The sequence below is a fragment of the Caretta caretta genome, chromosome 13, assembly GCF_965140235.1.
Source record: "Caretta caretta isolate rCarCar2 chromosome 13, rCarCar1.hap1, whole genome shotgun sequence".
Taxonomy (NCBI): Eukaryota; Metazoa; Chordata; order Testudines; family Cheloniidae; genus Caretta; species Caretta caretta.
Window position 1 is genome coordinate 37,398,918 of NC_134218.1, and position 23,963 is coordinate 37,422,880.

At 52.7% G+C, this 23,963-nt stretch overlaps 2 pseudogenes; both read right to left on the bottom strand.

Moving 5' to 3' along the window:
- Nucleotides 1-885: 885 nt before the first annotated feature.
- Nucleotides 886-8,031, bottom strand: LOC125622543 (cathepsin G-like; annotated as a pseudogene).
- Nucleotides 8,032-10,769: 2,738 nt separating this feature from the next.
- The window catches only part of LOC125622544 (mast cell protease 1A-like), a 34,950-nt pseudogene continuing 21,756 nt past the window's right edge, over nucleotides 10,770-23,963 (bottom strand).

The window sequence follows — 23,963 nt, forward strand, 5'->3', positions numbered from 1 at the left end:
GTTTTCTGTAAATAATGGACTTTTTTCAACTTTGGCAACTTCACTAAAATGTTTTCTGTTTGGAAGTGTTTCCTTTTTTTGTTTGTGAAGCACTTGGTAGGGTTAGACAGAGTTTGGTAGAGTTGTGTTTCAGTTGGATAGCATTTCAATTGAGTGGATGTTGGTACGGATGAGTTTGGATAGAGTTTAGTAGGACAGGGGGTATGTTGGGTAGAGCTGGATAGGACAGGAGTTAATTTAGTAGAGATTTGGTAGAGTTGGTAAAGTTTAGGGAGAGTTGGGGTTGGGGAGAGTTTTACAGGACAGGGGTTAAGTTTGATAGAGTTGCATAGGGTTGTTGGGGGTGAGTTTAGTGTAGAGTTGGTAGGTTTGTGTAGGGTGGGGTTTGCATTTGGGGTAGGGTTGTGTTGGGAGGGTTGAGTTTGGGGTAGAGTTGGGTTGTGTTGTGTTGGCCAGGGTTTTGAGATGAAGGAATGTCAATAGCCATGTATAATAATGTATCTTGGCCAAGCTAGTGGGAGCTGTGATGTGTTGGTCTCTTGATCGCCTCACTCTTTGGGCCAATCTGCTGTCTCCATCAACACCCCGTCTCCTGAGCTGGGCTAGGTTGGTAGAGGATCACTGTGCAATTAGATATTTAGCCCTGGAAACCACCTCCCACTTCCCTCCCAGCAGCTGCCTCCTGGAACCAAGGAGCCTCTAGGTCAGCAGGATACTTACCCGATAAGGTAATTTCCCCAGGCTGGGCTTCACCACACACAACATTGATGAGGGATTGTACCTATGGTTCCACTGACACATGTCATCCTTCATGACCTCCAGGTCCACCTCACGGAGAGTATCAGTTCTTTAGTTCCAGCCAGTCTGACCGCACCCAGCCACGCTTCACATGGATCCTGGTCTCACCCTGGAGTTGGTCTTTGGCAGAGCGATGAGCCGCACCCAGCTGCCATGGATGTGAAGGAAAACAGGGAACCAGATCAGCACTGGGCTCGGAGATGGGAGGGGCCAACACGTCCTAACAGAGGAAAATGGAGATGTGTCCAATGCTTGAGTGTGAGGTCGCTGGGGGTGGGGTGATGGAATGGGGATGGTACTTGCAGCAGTGGAAGGTCACTCAGGGCGGGGTGATGTGAGAGAGGGGTGGTACCTGCACCAGTGTGAGGGCACTGGAGGTGAGATAATGGGATGGGTTGGTATCTGCACCTGTGTGAGGGCCCCGGCTGTGAGGTGATGGAATGGGGGTGCTATCTGCAGCAGCATGATGTCATTGTTAATGTTCTCACTGTTGTATTGCGGGTGGGGAATCTGGCGACGCATGGGATCTCTTGTTGGCTCTGTTCCTGTTTGCTAATGTTATGGGCTCCCAGCTTGACAGTGATCTCGCTGTAAAAGCCAAGAGCAATACCTGGGGCATTAGGGGCAGGAGCATATGTGTGGTGGGGGATGGGCACATGTGGGTCTGACTCATGTACAGTGACATGGAGGGGACAGGGCAGTCTGGGGTTCTCATGCAGAGATCTCGGATTCAGCTTCTGACCTGCACTGTATATAGCACTGTACACCTTGCCAACTCTGATCTGGCACCAGGGCTGGGGACTGGCTGGCTGAGGAGGGCAGGAAAAGGCATGAGCTGCCTTTCACTTCAGTCCCTGGAAAAATCATGGAGCAGGTCCTCAAAGAATCAATCCTGAAGCACTTGCATGAGAGGAAAGTGATCAGGAACAGCCAGCATGGATTCACCAAGGGAAGGTCATGCCTGACTAATCTAATCGCCTTCTATGATGAGATTACTGGTTCTGTGGATGAAGGGAAAGCAGTGGATGTATTGTTTCTTGACTTTAGCAAAGCTTTTGACACGGTCTCCCACAGTATTCTTGTCAGCAAGTTAAGGAAGTATGGGCTGGATGAATGCACTACAAGGTGGGTAGAAAGCTGGCTAGATTGTCGGGCTCAACGGGTAGTTATCAATGGCTCCATGTCTAGTTGGCAGCCGGTATCAAGTGGAGTGCCCCAAGGGTCGGTCCTGGGGCCGGTTTTGTTCAATATCTTCATAAATGATCTGGAGGATGGTGTGGATTGCACTCTCAGCAAATTTGCGGATGATACTAAACTGGGAGGAGTGGTAGATACGCTGGAGGGGAGGGGTAGGATACAGAAGGACCTAGACAAATTGGAGGATTGGGCCAAAAGAAATCTGATGAGGTTCAATAAGGATAAGTGCAGGGTCCTGCACTTCGGACGGAAGAACCCAATGCACAGCTACAGACTAGGGACCGAATGTCTAGGCAGCAGTTCTGCGGAAAAGGACCTAGGGGTGACAGTGGACGAGAAGCTGGATATGAGTCAGCAGTGTGCCCTTGTTGCCAAGAAGGCCAATGGCATTTTGGGATGTATAAGTAGGGGCATAGCGAGCAGATCGAGGGACGTGATCGTTCCCCTCTATTCGACATTGGTGAGGCCTCATCTGGAGTACTGTGTCCAGTTTTGGGCCCCACACTTCAAGAAGGATGTGGATAAATTGGAGAGAGTCCAGCGAAGGGCAACAAAAATGATTAGGGGTCTGGAACACATGAGTTATGAGGAGAGGCTGAGGGAGCTGGGATTGTTTAGCCTGCAGAAGAGAAGAATGAGGGGGGATTTGATAGCTGCTTTCAACTACCTGAAAGGGGGTTCCAAAGAGGATGGCTCTAGACTGTTCTCAATGGTATCAGATGACAGAACGAGGAGTAATGGTCTCAAGCTGCAGTGGGGGAGGTTTAGGTTGGATATTAGGAAAAACTTTTTCACTAAGAGGGTGGTGAAACACTGGAATGCGTTACCTAGGGAGGTGGTAGAATCTCCTTCCTTAGAGGTTTTTAAGGTCAGGCTTGACAAAGCCCTGGCTGGGATGATTTAACTGGGAATTGGTCCTGCTTCGAGCAGGGGGTTGGACTAGATGACCTTCTGGTGTCCCTTCCAACCCTTATATTCTATGATTCTATGATTCCCCTCTAGGCAGTGCTGGCTACAGCAGAAAACACCTGCCCAGTGGCTTTAGGGTCCCAGCCTGTGTCTGCACCAGCCCCTTGTGCTGTTCTCCTGAGCTGCTTCACTCCCCATTGTCCTCCCAGCCCCTGGGTCTCAGCTCTCCTGCACCCCAGTAATCTCTCCCCAGTTAGATCCAGACAGGAGTCTATTCCTAGCTCCCCCAAGCCTAGATCCTTGCAGAGCTGTCCTGAGATTCTGAGCCCCTCCCTGCCCTGATCTGGCCAATGGGCCAGACCCCCAGTTGCTGTCAATGGCCTAACTCCATAGATTTTCCCAGCGCTGGATCTGGACCATGGTTTGCAGAGACCCCTAGGCTCTGCTCTCCCAGCCTGTGGTACTAGTTGCTCTTTCCCTGTAACCTACGATGGCGCTAGATCTCCCAGCTCCCCCGTCACTCGCTAATGCCCGACCTGCCCCGACAGAAGAGCCAGTCTGAGAAGAGAAGTGTGAAAAAGCTGGGCTGGATTAGCCTAAAATGCAGGCTGAGATGGGGTCTGATTAATCTCGATATTAGTGGTGAGGAGGGTGGAGAGTTTTTGGAACGTCAGTCAACCTTGTGTGGGGAGAGGGGGCTGTAGAGTTTGGATGGTCTCCTCCTCAGGAGACAGGGGGACAGGGGGATGGGATGGGGCGGTACCTGCAGCAGTGTGAGGTCACCAGGGGCGGGAGGATGGGATGGGGAGATACCTGCAGCAGTGTGAGGTCACAGGGGCGGGGGGATGGGATGGGGCGGTACCTGCAGCAGTGTGAGGTCACCAGGGGCGGGAGGATGGGATGGGGAGATACCTGCAGCAGTGTGAGGTCACCGGGGCGGGGGGATGGGATGGGGCGGTACCTGCAGCAGTGTGAGGTCACCAGGGGTGGGGGGATGGGATGGGGCGGTACCTGCAACAGTGTGAGGTCACTGGGGTGGGGGGATGGGATGGGGAGATACCTGCAGCAATGTGAGGTCACCAGGGGTGGGGGGATGGGATGGGGCGGTACCTGCAGCAGTGTGAGGTCACCAGGGGCGGGGGGATGGGATGGGGCGGTACCTGCAGCAGTGTGAGGTCACAGGGGCGGGGGGATGGGATGGGGCGGTACCTGCAGCAGTGTGAGGTCACCAGGGGCGGGGGGATGGGATGGGGCGGTACCTGCAGCAGTGTGAGGTCACCAGGGGCGGGGGGATGGGATGGGGAGATACCTGCAGCAGTGTGAGGTCACCGGGGCGGGGGGATGGGATGGGGCGGTACCTGCAGCAGTGTGAGGTCACCAGGGGCGGGAGGATGGGATGGGGAGATACCTGCAGCAGTGTGAGGTTACCGGGGCGGGGGGATGGGATGGGGCGGTACCTGCAGCAGTGTGAGGTCACCAGGGGCGGGGGGATGGGATGGGGCGGTACCTGCAGCAGTGTGAGGTCACAGGGGCGGGGGGATGGGATGGGGCGGTACCTGCAGCAGTGTGAGGTCACAGGGGCGGGGGGATGGGATGGGGCGGTACCTGCAGCAGTGTGAGGTCACCAGGGGCGGGGGGATGGGATGGGGAGATACCTGCAGCAGTGTGAGGTCACCGGGGCGGGGGGATGGGATGGGGCGGTACCTGCAGCAGTGTGAGGTCACCAGGGGCGGGAGGATGGGATGGGGAGATACCTGCAGCAGTGTGAGGTCACCGGGGCGGGGGGATGGGATGGGGCGGTACCTGCAGCAGTGTGAGGTCACCAGGGGCAGGGGGATGGGATGGGGCGGTACCTGCAGCAGTGTGAGGTCACCAGGGGCGGGGGGATGGGATGGGGCGGTACCTGCAGCAGTGTGAGGTCACCAGGGGCGGGAGGATGGGATGGGGAGATACCTGCAGCAGTGTGAGGTCACCAGGGGCGGGGGGATGGGATGGGGGAGGTACCTGCAGCAGTGTGAGGTCACTGTGGTCGGGGGGATGGGATGGGGCGGTACCTGAAGCAGTGTGAGGTCACTGGGGCGGGGGGATGGGATGGGGATGGTACCGGCAGCAGTGTGAGGTCACCGTGGTTGGGGGGATGGGATGGGGCGGTACCTGCAGCAGTGTGAGGTCACTGGGGCGGGGGGATGGGATGGGGATGGTACCTGCAGCAGTGTGAGGTCACCGTGGTCGGGGGGATGGGATGGGGCGGTACCTGCAGCAGTGTGAGGTCACTGGGGCGGGGGGATGGGATGGGTACAATACGGTGCCAGTAGGTGGGACACAATACTACACCCACAAGGAGTGTGGGTTACACCGGCAGCAACGTGATGTCATTATTACGGGTCTCTCTGTTGTATTGCGGATGGGGGATCCGGCGGCGCACGGAGAATTTCTGTTGGCTCGGTTCCCCTTGGTTAATGTCTTGGGCTCCCAGGCACACAGTGATCTTGCTGTAAAAGCCAAGAGCAATACATGGGCATTTGGGGCAGGAGTGTACTGAGGTGAGGGGTGGGCACATGTTGGTCTGACATAAGTACTGATCTTGTGGGGACAGGGCAGCATAGAATCATAGAATCATAGAATATAAGGGTTGGAAGGGACCCCAGAAGGTCATCTAGTCCAACCCCCTGCTCAAAGCAGGACCAATTCCCAGTTAAATCATCCCAGCCAGGGCTTTGTCAAGCCTGACCTTAAAAACCTCTAAGGAAGGAGATTCTACCACCTCCCTAGGTAACGCATTCCAGTGTTTCACTACCCTCTTAGTGAAAAAGTTTTTCCTAATATCCAATCTAAACCTCCCCCACTGTAACTTGAGACCATTACTCCTCGTTCTGTCATCTGATACCATTGAGAACAGTCTAGAGCCATCCTCTTTGGAACCCCCTTTCAGGTAGTTGAAAACAGCTATCAAATCCCCCCTCATTCTTCTCTTCTGCAGGCTAAACAATCCCAGCTCCCTCAGCCTCTCCTCATAACTCATATGTTCCAGACCCCTAATCATTTTTGTTGCCCTTCGCTGGACTCTCTCCAATTTATCCACATCCTTCTTGAAGTGTGGGGCCCAAAACTGGACACAGTACTCCAGATGAGGCCTCACCAATGTCGAATAGAGGGGAACGATCACGTCCCTCGATCTGCTCGCTATGCCCCTACTTATACATCCCAAAATGCCATTGGCCTTCTTGGCAACAAGGGCACACTGCTGACTCATATCCAGCTTCTCGTCCACTGTCACCCCTAGGTCCTTTTCCGCAGAACTGCTGCCTAGCCATTCGGTCCCTAGTCTGTAGCTGTGCATTGGGTTCTTCCGTCCTAAGTGCAGGACCCTGCACTTATCCTTATTGAACCTCATCAGATTTCTTTTGGCCCAATCCTCCAATTTGTCTAGGTCCTTCTGTATCCTATCCCTCCCCTCCAGCGTATCTACCACTCCTCCCAGTTTAGTATCATCCGCAAATTTGCTGAGAGTGCAATCCACACCATCCTCCAGATCATTTATGAAGATATTGAACAAAACCGGCCCCAGGACCGACCCTTGGGGCACACCACTTGATACCGGCTGCCAACTAGACATGGAGCCATTGATCACTACCCGTTGAGCCCGACAATCTAGCCAGCTTTCTACCCACCTTGTAGTGCATTCATGCAGCCCATACTTCCTTAACTTGCTGACAAGAATACTGTGGGAGACCGTGTCAAAAGCATGGGACACTCAGGCAGTGATCTCAGACGCCTTCATTCCCCTTGACCTCTGGGTCTCAGCTCCCGTCCAGCCAGGGGACCCCGCCCAGCTAGATCCAGACAGGGGTCTATGCCCAGTTGCCCCCACCCCAGAGCCCTGCAGAGCTGTCCTTGGGTTGTGAGACCCTCCCTGCCCCGATCGGGCCAGTGGGCCAGCGCCCAGCTGGTGTCAACAGGACATAGCTCCATTGGTGTCAATGGGGCCAGACCCCAATGGCTGTAGCTCTATTGACTTACCCAGTGTTGGAGCTGGACCATGGTTTGCAGAGGCCCCTAGAGACATGGCGACGCCCCCTGAGCAGCTCAGACCCCTGGGCTCTGCTCTCCCAGCCTGTCGCACTAACTGCTCCTTCCCTGCAACCTACGACGGTGCCAGAGCTCCCGGCTCCCCGATCACCCTCTAACCCCGACCGGCCCCGACATCCCCAGCACAGAGGCACGTACTCTCCATTGCAGTGAGCGGCCGTCAGCACGAAGTTCTCTGACACCAGGAACCCTCCACAGTGAGACCTCTTGTCTCCGCGACGTATATCCAGACAGGCCATGTATGGCCTGGAGTGGGGCTGGGCTTCCCAGCCTCCGATGATCTCACCTGAGGGGGTGGGGGAACAGATTCATATAAAGAGCCCCATTGTTTCCCTGGCCCAGGCTGGGGTCAATCTCCCCATCCCAGGTGCGTAGATGTATTTAACAAATGGCTGTTATTTGCATGAGGGTTGCACCTAGACTGAGATCCAGGATGCCATTGTCCCAGGTGCTGCGCAGAAGCTAACCGAGATCAGGGACCCCATTGTTTCAGGCCTTTCACTGACCGACAAACACAGCCCCAGAGAGCATCCAGTTCAAACAGACAAAGACAGAATCATTCTTCACATTATACTGATGGGGAAACTGAGGCCCAGGGAGCTCGTTCCTGGACCTGCCTAAGGGATTTGGGTGCCCATCAGCAATCCATGCAAACTCCTGTCCACAGAAATGCTGGGCAGAGTTGGGAACTGGTCCCAGATTTCTTGGGTCCCAGCCCTGTGCCTTAGCCCCACGACTGGCTTCCCAGTGTGGGGCACAGAATGGCAGTGGTGTCGCAAAGGAGCCTGTGAGCACTGGGTCACGCAACCCTTGGGCTGCTCTGAGAGCCCCAGCTGCACTCAAGAGAGGCTGCAGGGTTTGCTACAGCCCCTTGGCCCCAGCAGGATCAGGGGGAGACCCCCACAGCTCCACACAGCTCCCCCTGCTGGGTGAGGGCCCCACTCCCCATGGGCCCTGATCCCACCCCAACTTACCAGCCTCAGCCCCAGGGGGCAGGAGAAAGGCCATGGGGAGCAGGACCAGGATCAAGAGCTGCATCATCAGAGCCATCCAGGGATGGGCACGGAGCCTCTGCCTCAGCCCCGGGGGTTATATGGACCAGGGAAAGGGAGGGAAGGGCAGCGACTGGCAACCACAGAGACGTGTACCCTGCTGCCCAGAAACCCCCACCCCGGATGGTCCAGGGGTGGAGATGCTGATAGGAGAAGCCTGCAGCCACAGCTGTGCCCACATCAGGGTGGGGGGCTTCCTCCCTGATCTGGTGCCAGCCCGGCCTGGCTGCGGATGTGGTTAATCCTGCCCCCTCCCTGCTACAGGTGAAGAAACACTCCTGGGCTTCTCTGCACCGAGATACCCAGACCCATAGATTTCAAGGCCAGAAGGGACCATTGTGACCTTCCAACCTGACCCCCTGGGCACCCATAGCCAGAATCCACCCAGCGACTCCTGCCTCCACCATGGGTCCAGGGCTGTTGTTCCCATGGCTCCGTGTTCAACGTCTGTATATTAGTCTCAGCCAGACCTTTTCTGACTCCAGCTCAGAAATGATAACGTGATCATTGAACATCGTCTGCTCTACATGAACCCATGTTGACTGGCATGAACTTTGTTTCCATCCTTTAGTATCTGCCTATTGGTAGAGCCAATCTCAGCCATTCCATTATTTGGCTCTGGATTCCCCTGTTGGAATTGGCATGTCTGATTAATGAGGGGTGGGACCTGTCCATCCAGATATCAGCAGATCTGTGTGTTACCATGTAGGACCATTCCAGATCTGCTCTGTATCCATTCAAGATCAATACAGATGCATGAATTCCCAACCAACTCCATTTAAATTCAAGCTAGATTCATTTCAGTTGATGCTGTTCTAAATCTATCCATACCCATATAGCTACCTCTCGATACCTTCTAGATCAAGGCACACCCCTGTACATCCATTCTAGAGCCATCTAGATTTCCATACATCCATTCTAGATCCATCTCCCCACCCTACCATTGATGGACCCACCCGCTATCTGGACCCTGCTGGTAGCTACAGGAGGGGTCACTGACCTGACTCGGGGCCAGCAGGGGGATTGGCTGGGAGCATCCATGTCTGGTCCCTGGGGAGGTGGGATGCAGGAATGACTGGATCAGTGATGCTCCTGGCTCTTTGTGTGTGAATCCCCATAAGGGGACAGCACCTCCCCTGACAGGCCAAGGACCCCTTGGGTGGGGATGGGGCTGAGCCCCCTTGGGGGTTGAAAAACTCAGTGAGGCAGCAGAAGCAGGGGAGTTGTCTGTCTCTGACAATGTGGTGGGGGGGGGTCAGAGACACTTTGGGTGTTACGTACACAATGTCTGGGGTGGGGCACTGGTATCCGGGTGATCACAGCCACCCACCTCTATCTCACACACAGGGGAACAGGGGTGTGTTTTCTCACTCAGCACCGACACCGATCAGTGTTACCCACAGCCCACGGAAACAGGTGAGCTGGGGAAGGGCAGAACTTGGTGCTTGGAACAGTGACAGCAGCACAGAGATGCCCTAGAGGGGAAAGGCCCCACGTCTCATTCTGCACCCCCTGAACCAGCCAGTCCCCTGCCATGGGGCTGGATCAGAGCTGCCCCCTCATAGGGGAAAGGCCCCATGTCCATTCCCCACCCCCCCAGAGGCAGCCTATCCCCTGCCCCGGGCCCAGTATCAGTCTCACCAATGCTGCATAGAGAGGCAAAATCGTTTTTCTGCTCCTATGCCCCTGTTTTTACAGCCCAGGCTCTGGGCAGTTTTGCCCCAGCGGTGCATGGGGAGCTCACGGCACTGCTTGTTCACTGTATGCCCTCCTAGATCCTTTGCAGAGCCCCAGTTCTCCAGGAGAGAGTCCCAGCTCTGGGGAGGTGACCAAGTCCTTTGGGAGAATGTTTCATTGGCTGGATTCACACCCCTGGTGTGTGACTGGGCCCAACTCACCAAGTGCCCCAGATCGACCCCTGTACCTTCCCCCGCCTTGTCAGCATTTACCGCACTGCCCAGTGTTGTGACAGCGGCAGATTTGATGGCAGCTTGAGCTGGGTCACTGGGTGTGTTCAGTTTCAGGTGTGGCCAGAGTACCAGCCCCCTGTTGTGCTGGGTGCTGTACATTAATTATTAGGTGTATTACAGTAGCACCTAAGTGCCCCAACCATGGCACAGGACCCCACCATGCCAGGTGCTGAACAAACATAGATCACAGTGATGGCCCCTGGACTAGGTTTGTGATGCACCTTTGTTGCAGGGGAGCTGTTGCAAATGGCAAAGAAGTTTGCCCCCTGCCTGAATAGCCCCTGGCTAGAGTTAGATGGGGAGGGAGTCATAGGGGCTTTCTGGGATCAGATCTTGACATCTGGGCTGAGATGTCTGATGGAGGGGGCTAGCCTGCCTGCTGTTTGTGACCCTTCTGTCCCAGAATACGTGCACAGAGTGGAAGAGGAATGATGTACAAGGGAAACGAAGAATACCCTGGTACTAATTTCTCCTTCAGTGGGCCTAAAGTGCACTCCTGTTGGCAGTGAGCTGGTCCAGGTGTCAGCAGTGGGATATCAGAGTCAGGAGAACTAACAATAAATGCAGTGATTCACTTTTTCACTCATGATTTTCCTTGTCTTTCTAGGAGACCCAGCATGAACTATTCCTAACCTAGGGGATTCATTCCCCACGGGGCTGAAACCAGACCATGGTTACACCTGCAAGGTACAACAATTGGCTGTGGGTCCGAGGCTGGGGGCATTTGTTCAATTCCCAGAAAGGTAACACTTCATTGTTTTGCAACTTCATTTTTATTCATTGCTGGTGAAGAGGCAGCGAGCAAAATGAGCAGGCCACATGGAAGGGCAGGGAAGGGGAGGTTAGAAGGAGGCTCTCAGAGCTGTCATTTCATCTGAAATCAGTTCAGGACATTTGCTGATTTCCTTTCCCATGAACAAACTCCCTCTGGCCTTGCCCGTCCTGGGAACATGTTGTTTGGAATGGGAAGTGGCCAGTGCAGGGTAACTAACACACGGGAAAGGCCCAGTGAGGAAAGGGCAGGCTGCAGTTTTAACACAGCTTAGTAAATCAGGTAACAATGTGGGCCTTCCCTAAATTGTCACTCGATCAGTTGAAATGGGGAAGACCTACAAACTTCCGAGTCCTCATGTCCGTTACTCCAGGGGCAAATAAACCAGCTGTTTCCGAAGCGAAGAGGCAGCCTATGAGATGGGATTTCCAAGGGAGCCAACGAGATCTGGCCTTGAACCTGGCTTCTAACTCCCCTAGGCTCCCTGCCTTGATGCTCATGGGTTGGGCACTGCCTGAGCAGAGCGATAGCTGTGGGACTCAGCCTTGGGGGAGCTCAGCCCCTCTGTGAAGCAGCCCCTAGATCTGGGCCTCTCCAAAGGAAAGACGTGGCATTGCTCCAGCCCCTGCAGCGATTCCCAGCGTGGCTCAAGGCTTCAGCCTCCTCCTCATCGCCCAGATCCAGGGGATAAAGGTGGAGACTCTAGTACACACTGCTGGGGCCGGGGGGTCCCATCCTCGGATCCCCAAGAGACAATGCCCTGGGTTGTTCCCTGGTACACCAGGGGGCCCCCAGAGTCACCCTGTGAAATGAAACAAGAGACAGTTAATTAACAGGTCTCAGCAGCATCCCCTGCAAGCCCAGCCAGTCTCAGCATCACATCCTCCCATCCCTGGCAGCCACCTGGTCTCCGCCTCCTCTGGAAGAAGACCAGCTATTTTCCCATTCATTTGTACAACACCAAGTGCAGACTGACCTCTGATCTTCTCTCTGCAGCCCGACTGCAACATCACCAGGCTCTTAAATAATAACAGTTTGTCAAGGGAGCTTGAAGGCAGGAGGAGATTTACTTGGAAAGAACTTTTGCCCTTCTCTGGGTCCCCCCTCACATAATGGTGGAGGCATGATAGTCACGGTAGAGCCCATCAGGATTCCTCAGACACGCAGCATCCTGCATCACCACCATGTCCACCTCCCATAGCGTGGCTGAGGTCAGCTCATTCTGTGCACTAGTCCAGCCCCAGCCGGCGACACTGCACACAGTCCCTGGACACAATCGATGATCATAGAATCATAGAATAGAATATCAGGGTTGGAAGGGACCTCAGGAGGTCATCTAGTCCAACCCCCTGCTCAAAGCAGGACCGATCCCCAATTAAATCATCTCAGCCAGGGCTTTGTCAAGTCTGACCTTAAAAACTTCTAAGGAAGGAGATTCCACCACCTCCCTAGGTAACGCATTCCAGTGTTTCACCACCCTCCTAGTGAAAAAGTTTTTCCTAATATCCAACCTAAATCTCCCCCACCACAACTTGAGACCATTACTCCTCGTTCTGTCATCTGCTACCACTGAGAACAGTCTAGATCCATCCTCTTTGGAACCCCCTTTCAGGTAGTTGAAAGCAGCTATCAAATCCCCCCTCATTCTTCTCTTCTGCAGACTAAACATCCCCAGTTCCCTCAGCCTCTCCTCATAACTCATGTGGATGATGGGCCAGGGGCAGAAGAATGAGCCCGACATGTTCACTGAGCCGTGCTTTGTGCCCCAGCTACAAACAAGAGGGGACACAGGGACCAGGGTCAATACAATGGTCAGAGACGATGATGGGCAGAGACATCCCGATTCAAGAAGAGAGAAATTAGAGCCAATGCAAAGCCAGAGAGTCACTGGCAGTGAGGAGATGGGATTGGGGCAGTACCTGCAGCAGCATGAGGTCACAGGTGTGGGGTGGTGGGATGGGGGCGGTACCTGCAGCAGTGGGAGATCACTGGGGATGGGTTGATGGGATGGGGGGGTACCTGCCGCAGTGGGAGATCACTGGGGATGGGTTGATGGGATGGGGGGGGTACCTGCAGTAGTGTGAACTTCTTGGGGCAGAGTTATACAAATAGGGTGATACATGGAGCAGCATGATGTCATTTTCATGCATTTCATCATTGTATTCTTTGTGGGGGATTCAGTGACATACCCCAATCTCCTGCCTCCCTGCTTCATCTATTTCAGCATTGTGGGCCCCCAGCAGCACAGTGATGGTGCTGTGAAATACAAGGGGATGCAGGTGCTGCAGACGGGCCAATACAATGGATTCAGTCATGGGCCGTTAACCTCCTTAAAGTGGGTGGGTCTCACAGTCGTCTTGGTCTCAGGATCAATGTACAGAAGCCATTATAAGCTTATTTAGGTAACAAGGAAGCTGAATCACTAGAATCATCACCCATCACACAGGCCTGGCCTACACTTAAAACTTAGCTATGTAGGTTAGGGCTGGGAAAACCCCACATCCCTGCCCAAGGTAGCTATGCTGGTAACCCCCCAGTGTCAAGGTAGCTCTGTTGATGGAAGAGGGCCTCTGTCAATGTAGCTAACATTATTTGGGGAGGTGGTGTTCCTACACCAGCAGAAAAAACCTGTTTTGTCTGAGTATACTGCATCAGCTCTAGAGCGCTGGACTGATACAGGCTGTTTCATGTAGACATAGCCACAAGCATGTCAGAGGAGTAGAAGCTGAAGTGTTTGACCCAAGGGGTTTCCCTGGGGATCAATCTAGCAAACACAGGGGCTGGGGCATTGATCGGTGGAGCTGTGTGTGTCTGCGAGAAGCAGCAGAAAGACCAGAGAATCTGCCAGAGAAGGCACCAGTCACATCCAAAGAAGCATGGGTAGCGTGCCCTGCTCTGAGCCTGGGGAGAGAGATTTTGGGCAGATTGCTGGCTGAAGGAGGCTTGGGTCTGGGAGTAAAGAAACAGTCACTTGTTGTTTCATTCCAACTGCGTTCAGAGAAACAGGACTTTGGACATGCTTTGCAAATAAACAGGAAATAATAGACCTAATGCTACAATCGATTTTTCCTCCTAAGGAAACATCCTGCAACACACCACTTGGTGCTCAGGCCAAGGGGGGTAACCATTCCTGGAGCAGCAGATCAGGCTATCTGTTGCCGACACCTTCTGTACCCAGCCCAATATTAGTGGCCCAAAATGACAAGAGGCAAGCCCCAGGACAGGGGCTGGCTGGCTCATGGGGCAGGGAATGGCACACGGCACCTTTCCCCTCTAGGGGAACTTGTTCAGATATGCCCCAGGACAGGGATCGGCTTGCTCAGGGATGGCAGTTGGTGCATTTCTTACCCCAGGTTGCAGTTACAATGAGCCGCTGTCACCACCACGTTCTCCTGGATCCAGTGTAGTAGTAGGATTTTATGTTTGTATTTTGTATAATTTAGAATGAAGGATAAAGAATAATAATGTAGTGTGTATTAAATGTATTGATGTATGATTTGACCATATCCTGGCAGCCACCCTTTTTGAATAGCAGAAAGGAATGGCCTAATGAACCATTGATAGAGATGCATCAGCCAGAATCTGTGTTTGGACTGATTTCAAGGCAGTAACAGACCTTTTAGGGTCACCACTTTGTTGTAGGTTTAGCATTTTAAAATAAGTAAAAGAATGCAATGATTGTTTTTCTTTTGCTTTGCAACTTGAAGTTCCCGTTCAAAATGTTCTGTGTAAATCAGTTCTGGTTTGTGTGTGATGTGTTAAGAGATAAGAGTGAAGGTCATCACCGAACCAGATGTTCTAGGGAGGAACTGAAGACAGATGCAAGGGTGCCAGGAGGCTGCAACACGCCCCTATTGAAATGTCAGAGGAGGGCAGATTGGCGACTCTAAAGATGAGACAGGCACCTATCAATGGGGACAAGATAGCGGTGATCACACTAGCATGGGGTAACTCCTTGAGAGACTTGATGAAAGAACAAGATAAAGGATGAGAAAACAATTTAAGAAAACAAGCATTAATCAAACCACAATTGATTACAGCATAACGGTGCAAAACTCATTGGTCCCAATGAAGGAAAATCACTATATAAACAGGGGGCCTTGCCATGAAACTTTGGGTTCATCCTGTCAAGACTTCCCCGGACCATCGTGTCGTGACCGACAGAACCTGGCTCCTACCTATCTGTGATCAACCTAGCTGGCCACTAGATTGATCCAGACTCTGGACTGGTAACTATAACATCGACTGGTGGGCACTGTGTGTGTGTTTGTGTGTGTGTGTGTGAATGCATATAGTAATTGTTGTATCTTCAATAAACGTGGTGTATTGCCTTTTCCCCTGAAAAAGATCCCATGTGCTTCTTATAAGCATAACACAGGAATCTTCCACCGCCTCCTTCTCCATCTCCTCTTGTCTCTATATTCACAAAGGCCATGTAGGGTCTGGAGTGACGCCCAGCCTCCCATCCCCTGATGATCTCCCCTGGCAGAGAGAGGGGAGGGGTAAAACTCCCCTGCTTTGGGACAACATGAGGCTGGACAGTTTAACCAAGGACCCCAGTTCCACCCCTACCATCATCCTCAACCTCTGCTGCCCCAGATTGGCCCCTCAACCAGCCAGCCCAGTTTCCCTGCCTCCTTCTCCTGGATCAACCCCTTGACCCAGCTAATGTGGAAATCACTGACAATCCCCTCCCACCCCACTGAGTTCACTGGAGAATCCCATTGAGGCCAGTGGTTGTGGAGCTCTCTTGAAACTCTGCCCCACATGTCTCAGATCAGCTGTGCCCCTCCCCTCCATCATTGGGGTTTTGGTCTTTCCAGACCCACCCTCTCCTTGCAACACCCGCCCCATAAATTAGCTGTAAGCACAATGACTCTGGCAGGCCCCCCAGCAGCCTAGGACTTGGAGGAGCAGATCTATGCCAGGCCATGGAGGTGCCTGGCTCTGACCAGCTACCAGAATGGCCCCTTGGGGCACAGACAGGTTAGGGCAGCCCCGAGGTCACTGTGCCCTGCACAGATGGCCAGAGGAGTCAGCTGCGTTTGGAGCACGGCTGTGCTGGCTACTGGTGCAGGAAGAGTCTGTCTCCAACCAGGGTTGGAAATTGGGGTGGGTTCCCAATCGTGCTGATGCAATAGCCTCCCACCTCTGTGGTTGACCCCAGCCCTGGGGCACAGTCCTTGAGCTAAAGGGGCAAGGCTGTTAGCTGGCAGCAGTAGGAGGTTATTACTTTGCATGTGGCCCCCAGGGGATGTCACACGCCCACGGTCTGTGGCTGATGTTCTTTGGTGAAAAGCTTCCCTAGTGCAGACAGGAACCCCATGGATCTATGGAAACAGCTTCCCCCCCTCTGCTCCCCATTCCACCAGCCCACAGATGCCCACCTCACCCCAAGATGTGTGTGAGGAGAACCTGCCTCCTTTCAGAGCTCCCCAGGATTGCTGTATTGGGGGAGCAGCCACAAGTCCTTTCACCAAGCCATGTGCAGGCTATGCTCCCTGTGCGCCCCCCCCCACACCAATACTCAGCAGCTCGAGCCTTGGGGGGCAGAGGAATGGCCATGGGGAGCAGGAGTAGCAGCAGCATCCTCTTCACCAGAGCAGGGAAGGAGAAGGTGCTTCAAACACAGCCCCAGGGGTTTTATAGACATGGCTGGGGCGGAACACGAAACCTCAGCATCAAACTCTCTGCTGTGTGGCTCTCTGAACACCTTCTCGCGTGGGCGGGGAGGAGGGTCAGGCGCTGCTGAGTCTGCACAGCTGGGCATCTTCTGGGGATGCTCAGCAACTGGAGCCTGGCACAGCTGGGGCTGGCCCATGCCCCATTGTGCACAGCTGGAGCCCTGCAGCCTCTGTCTCCATGCACATTTGGTGCTGAGCTGGGGGACGTGTGTTTGCTGCTAACATTAGAGACACTAGAGTCTCTCCCCGCCTATTGTAGTGGGGGCTGTGGTTAACCTGAACTCATCTCAGCTCTGGATGGGAACCTGGCCTTTTGATCCTTCTCACATCTCCCCACACCATGAGAGAGACAGGGGGAAGTGCTGAGGTCAGAGAGACCAAACACTGCATGTCAAGGTGTTGGTGATAGCAGGGCCTCTCACGCGTACCGTGCTGAGGCCGGGAAAATACAACCCATTGAGCCAGCCAGTTCTCTTCCCTGGGACCATATGGGAGCGGTGGCTCCTAGAGGGAAAAGGCCCCAGGTTCAATTTGCCACCACCCCTGAGCCAGCCAGTCCCCCGCTATGTGGCCAGATCAGAGATAGCGCTGCCTGGACAGGAAAAGCCCCATGTCCCATTCCCTGCCCCCTCACCAAGGTAGTGGCTCACATCCCCAGTTGGTGTCAATGGGGCATAGCTCCATTGGGGTCAATGGAGCAGTTCCCAGCTGGGGTCAGTGGGGCACAGCCAGTGGTGAGCTGGAGCCGGTTCGCACCAGTTCACTGGAACAGGTTGTTTAATTTAGAAGCCCTTTTAGAACTGTTTGCTCTGTGAGGGAGAACCGGTTCTAAAAGGGCTTCGAAATTTAACCGGCCAAAAGTGGTGCCTTAGGCGCCGACTCCACGGGTGCTTCAGCCCTGGAGCACCCAAGGGGAAAATTTGATGGGTGCACCCACCAGCAGCTCCCCGCCCCACCCCTGGCCCCAGCTCACCTCCGCTCCGCCTCCTCCCCTGAACGTGCCGCCCCCCGCTTCTCCGCCCCCCGCCCCTCCAGGCTTCCCGTGAATCAGCTGTTCGCGCGGGAAGCCGGGGCGAGCTGAGAAGCAGGCGGTGGCTTCCCGCTCAGACCCAGGGAGGTGGAGGTGAGCTGGGGGGCGCGAGGAGGGCCACCCGCACAGCAGCAGGTAACCCGGGGGAGGCACGCAGGGGAATCGCTCCCCGCCCCAGCTCATCTCCGCCACCCTCGGCCTGAGCGGGAACCCGCCCCCTGCTTCTCAGCCCTCCCCGGCTTCCAGCCGAACAGCTGATTCGCGGGAAGCCGGCGGGGGGTTGGGGGGCGCGGAGAAGCAGAGCGGGGCGGTGCGTTCAGGGGAGGAGGCAGAGGCGGAGCGGAGGTGAGCTGGGGCCGGGTGCGGGGCAGGGCGGGGAGCTGCCGGTGGGGGCTCTGCACCCACCAAATTTCCCCCATGGGGGCTCCAGGCCCGGAGCACCCAGGGAGTCAGCGCCTAAGGAGCCACTTTTGATGTGATCAGTGGGGGGAGCGGCCGCTCCCCCTGCTCCCCCCCAGCTACACTCCCCCACCCCTAGGAACCAGAGGGACCTGCCGGATGCTTCCTGGGAGCTGCCCCAGGTAAGCACCCCCGGGACTCCCCACCTCGCCCCCCGGCAGGTCCCTCTGGCTCTTAGGGGCGGGGTGGACACCCACTACAGTGGCCCATGAGACCCTCCTGCCCAGTTCTTGGGGAAGTCAGGGGACAGGGGAGGGGGGTAGACGGGGAAGGGGTCCTGGGGGGGGCGTCAAGGAACTTGGGGGGTTGGATGGGGCAGGAGTCCCCGGGGGGCGGGGGTGGGCAACGACCTCCTCGTGGGATGAGGAGGGAACCCGTTGTTAAGATTTTGGCAGCTCATCACTAGGCGTAGCAGTGCAATAACCCGCAGGGTAACTCTCAGCATTTAGGGGTCTCCCCTCCCAAGCGTGGGAGAACCCCGCAGTGTTTGTTACACGGCCGGAGATAGACTCTGTTTAACAGGAATTGCCCTAAATACAGAGAAGGAAACACCGTGAAGGTGGGAAGGTTTCTGTCACTTCGATGCTGAGCTCTTCGTAGAGCCGGAGAGGTGACAGCCAGCGGGGACCATCAGACCATCTCCTCTGCCCCCACCCCCATACAGTGGGGGCCAGAGCGCCCAGCCCAGGGGATCTGAATGACGTTTTCTGGGAATTTCTCATTCAAATCCCTTCAGTGGCTGGGCCAGTGTCAGGCTCAGAGACGCTGCTGCCAAGGCCTGCGCTGGATTCTCCATCCCTGGTGACGTGTAACTCAAGACAGGATGTTTCTCTAACAGCTCTGCTCTAGTTCAAGCCGGGATTAGCTCAGGGCCGTCCCAGGGCCAGGGCTATGCAGGGGTCAGATGGGAGGAGCACCGTGGTCTCCTCTTCTGGCCTTTTAATGGACTAATCTATCAAAGGAATGTGGCTTTCCTATTGCAGCAGGTTGGGGTGGAGGGATGCAGGGCAACTGAGGTCAGCTCTGGGAATCTCTCTCATGCCTCTGGCTCAGACAAATCTGGCCTTTAGCCAGACACGGATCAGCATTACGGCATCGCCCGGGTACCGGGGAGTGCTGCCGAGCACTGCACTTGTTGCCAGACGGAGAGAGCCAGACAAAGGGGAGTGTGGAGACACACAGATCAATTTCGTCTGCATCTGCTCTACAGCCCCTGGGTTTGGAGGTGGGGATGGGGTGAATGTAATTCCAGATTATAGGTGTTACAGCCCCACACCCTCTAACCAGAGACCTGCCCTGCCCTGGTGGACCCAGCGCCTGCCCCAGATGTCTTGGGTCAGGAGGGAATTGATTGCTGGAGACATTTGTATCAGATATGTACTGATTGCAGAGCACTAAAAATGGGAAGTGAAATTAACAAGAAGTGTGGTGGAGGGGCTGGGGAGGGGGGTGCTGCAGGGCCTGGAACTGCCTGACTGAGGTGCTGTGAGTTGGGGGGCAGCAGTGTGGCCTAGCAGCCACAGTTCCTAGTTCTGAGGCTGGGTGACTTTGGACAAGTCATGGCCCCTCTCTGTGCCTCAGTTTCCCCATCTGGGAATAATGATCCCAACCACCTTTGAAAAGTGCTTTGAGATCTGCTGAAAGAAAGGTATGGCTCAGATCCTTAAACATACTTAGGGACCTGGTGATTTCAATGGAAGTTAGAATACTCAACACCTCTGAGGATGTGGGCCTAGATGTTCTTATTTAGCACTAATTTGTTTATGGCTCATCCCAGCTTCCTTTCATCCCCCCCCCACTGCCTTTATCCTCCCCCAATCCTGGATCATTCACACACAGAGAGCCCAATCTACAGGCCAGTGGTAGAAAAGGAAGTGTGAATTGTTCAAAGAAAATGTTTTTTTATTCAAAAACAGCTTTTTTCCCTCAAGTGCCATTTGTTTTTCAAATAAAGGAAATAGGGAAGAAATGGCCAGCCCTCTGTGGAGATAGAGGTGGTTAGGGACTATTTAGAAAAGCTGGACGTGCACAAGTCCATGGGGCTGGACGAGTTGCATCCGAGAGTGCTGAAGGAATTGGCAGCTGTGATTGCAGAGCCATTGGCCATTATCTTTGAAAACTCGTGGCGAACGGGGGAAGTCCCGGATGACTGGAAAAAGGCTAATGTAGTGCCAATCTTTAAAAAAGGGAAGAAGGAGGATCCTGGGAACTACAGGCCAGTCAGCCTCACCTCAGTCCCCGGAAAAATCATGGAGCAGGTCCTCAAAGAATGAATCCTGAAGCACTTGCATGAGAGGAAAGTGATCAGGAACAGCCAGCATGGATTCACCAAGGGAAGGTCATGCCTGACTAATCTAATCGCCTTTTATGATGAGATTACTGGTTCTGTGGATGAAGGGAAAGCAGTGGATGTATTGTTTCTTGACTTTAGCAAAGCTTTTGACACGGTCTCCCACTGTATTCTTGTCAGCAAGTTAAGGAAGTATGGGCTGGAAGAATGCACTATAAGGTGGGTAGAAAGCTGGCTAGATTATCGGACTCAACGGGTAGTTATCAATGGCTCCATGTCTAGTTGGCAGCCGGTATCAAGTGGAGTGCCCCAAGGGTCGGTCCTGGGGACGGTTTTGTTCAATATCTTCATAAATGATCTGGAGGATGGTGTGGATTGCACTCTCAGCAAATTTGCGGATGATACTAAACTGGGAGGAGTGGTAGATACGCTGGAGGGGAGGGATAGGATACAGAAGGACCTAGACAAATTGGAGGATTGGGCCAAAAGAAATCTGATGAGGTTCAATAAGGATAAGTGCAGGGTCCTGCACTTCGGATGGAAGAACCCAATGCACAGCTACAGACTAGGGACCGAATGGCTAGGCAGCAGTTCTGCGGAAAAGGACCTAGGGGTGACAGTGGACGAGAAGCTGGATATGAGTCAGCAGTGTGCCCTTGTTGCCAAGAAGGCCAATGGCATTTTGGGATGTATACGTAGGGGCATAGCGAGCAGATCGAGGGACGTGATCGTTCCCCTCTATTCGACATTGGTGAGGCCTCATCTGGAGTACTGTGTCCAGTTTTGGGCCCCACACTTCAAGAAGGATGTGGATAAATTGGAGAGAGTCCAGCGAAGGGCAACAAAAATGATTAGGGGTCTGGAACACATGAGTTATGAGGAGAGGCTGAGGGAGCTGGGATTGTTTAGCCTGCAGAAGAGAAGAATGAGGGGGGATTTGATAGCTGCTTTCAACTACCTGAAAGGGGGTTCCAAAGAGGATGGCTCTAGACTGTTCTCAATGGTAGCAGATGACAGAACGAGGAGTAATGGTCTCAAGTTGCAGTGGGGGAGGTTTAGATTGGATATTAGGAAAAACTTTTTCACTAAGAGGGTGGTGAAACACTGGAATGCGTTACCTAGGGAGGTGGTAGAATCTCCTTCCTTAGAGGTTTTTAAGGTCAGGCTTGACAAAGCCCTGGCTGGGATGATTTAACTGGGAATTGGTCCTGCTTCGAGCAGGGGGTTGGACTAGATGACCTTCTGGGGTCCCTTCCAACCCTTATATTCTATGATTCTATGATTCTAAAGGTTCGTTTTCAATATTTTCCAAACATTTGGAATATTCTTTATTTTGTCCCAATATAGCTCAGCAATGCTTTCCAGGTTCCCGTGATCTGGGTTTTTCCTACCTCCAGTCAGTATCACAATAATAAATCGTTTCAATGTGCTATTGTCATGGTCTGTTTAATTCGGCTAGCCACGCTTTGTGGTATTATATTGGCCATCTAAAACACATGGCCTTGTTCCTATTCCCTGATTCGGTGAAAGTTTTAAAGCCAGTCAATGACACGCTGCAGCTAGGAATTTTGATAAGAACATAAGAACGGCCATACTGGGTCAGACCAAAGGTCCATCAAGATGAGTATCTTGTTCTCTGACAGTGGCCAATGGCAGGTGCCCCGAAGGGAATGAACAGACAGGTTATCATCAAATGATCCATGCCCTGTCACCCAATCCCAGCTTCTAGCAAACAGAGGCTAGGAACACCATTCCTGCCCATCCTGGCTAATAGCCATTCATGGACCTAACCTCCATGAATCTATCTAGCTCCCTTTTGAACCCCATTATAGTATTGGCCTTCACAACACCCTCTGGCAAGGAGTTCCAGAGGCTGACAGTGCGTTATGTGAAAACATCCTTTCTTGTGTTTGTTTTAAACCTGCTACCTATTAATTTCATTTGGTGGCAACTTGTTCTTGTATTATGAGAAGGAGTAAATAACACTTCCTTATTTACTTTCTCTATTCCACTCATGATTTTATAGACCTCTATCATATCCCCCCTTAATCACCTCTTTTCCAAGATGAAAAGTCCCAGTCTTATTAATCTCTCCTCATTCTATACCCCTAATCATTTTTGTTGCCCTTTTCTGAACCTTTTCCAATTTTAATAGATCTTTTTTGAGATGGGGCGACCACATTGGCAAGCAGTATTCAAGGTGTGGGCGTATCATGGATTTAGATAGAGGCAATATGATATTTTCTGTCTTATTATCTATCCCCTTCTTGATGATTCCCAACATTCTGTTTACTTTTTGACTGTGGCTGCACATTGAGTGGATGATTTCAGAGAACTATCCACAATGACTCCAAGCTCTCTTTCTTGAGCGGTAACAGCTAATTTAGACCCCATCATTGTCTATATATAATAAGGATTATGTTTTCCAATGTGCATTACTTTGCATTTATCAACATTAAATTTCATCAGCCGTTTTGTTGCCCAGTCACCCAGTTTTGCGAGATCCTTTTGTAGCTCTTCGCAGTCTGCCTGGGACTTAACTATCTTGAGAAGTTTTGTATCATCTGCAAATTTTGCTACTTCACTGTTTACTCCTTTTTTCCAAATCATTTATGAATATGTTAAATAGGTCTGGGCCCAGTACAGATCCCTGGGGGACACCACTATTTACCTCTCTCCATTCTGTAAACTGAGCATTTATTCCTACCCTTGGTTTCCTATCTTTTAACCAGTTACCAATCCATGAGAGAACTTTCCCTCTTATCCCATGACTGCTTATTTTGCTCAAGAGCCTTTGGTGAGGGACCTTGTCAAAGACTTTCTGAAAATCTAAATACACTATATCCACTGGATCTCCTTTGTCCGCATGCTTGTTGGCCCCTCAAAGAATTCTAGTAAATTGGCAAGGCATGATTTCCCTTTACAAAAATCATGTTGATTCTTCCCCAACAAATTGTGTTCATCTATGTATCTGACAATTTTGTTCTTTACTATAGTTTCAACCAGTTTGCCCAGTACTGAAGTCAGATGTACCGGCTTGTTATTGCTGGGATCACCTCTGGAGCCCTTTTTAAAAATTGGCATCACATTAGCTATCCCCCAGTCATTTGGTACAGAAGCTGATTTAAATGATAGGAAGTGAGCTGTAGCTCACAAAAGCTCATGCTCAAATAAATTGGTTAGTCTCTAAGGTGCCACAAGTACTCCTTTTCTTTTTGCGAATACAGACTAACACGGCTGTTACTCTGAGACTACAGTGAGTAGTCCTGCAATTTCACATTTGAATTCCTTCAGAACTCTTGGGTGAATACCATCAGGTCCTGGAGACATATTACTGTTTAGTTTATCAATTTATTCCAAAACCTCATCTAATGACACCTCAATTTGGGACAGTTTCTCAGATCTGTCACCCAAAAAGAATGGCTCAGGTTTGGGAATCTCCCTCACATCCTCAACAGTAAAGACCGATGCAAAGAATTCATTTAGTTTCTCTGCAATGGCTTTATCATCTTTGAGTGCTCCTTTTGCACCTTGATTGTCTAGTGGCCCCACCGGTTGTTTAGCAGGCTTTCTGCTTCTGATGTATTTAAAAAAAATTGCTCTTACTTTTGGAGTCTTTGGCTAGCTGTTCTTCAAATTCTTTTTTGGTCTTTCTAATTATATTTTCACACTTCATTTGCCAGAGTTTATCCTCTTTTATATTTTCCTCATTA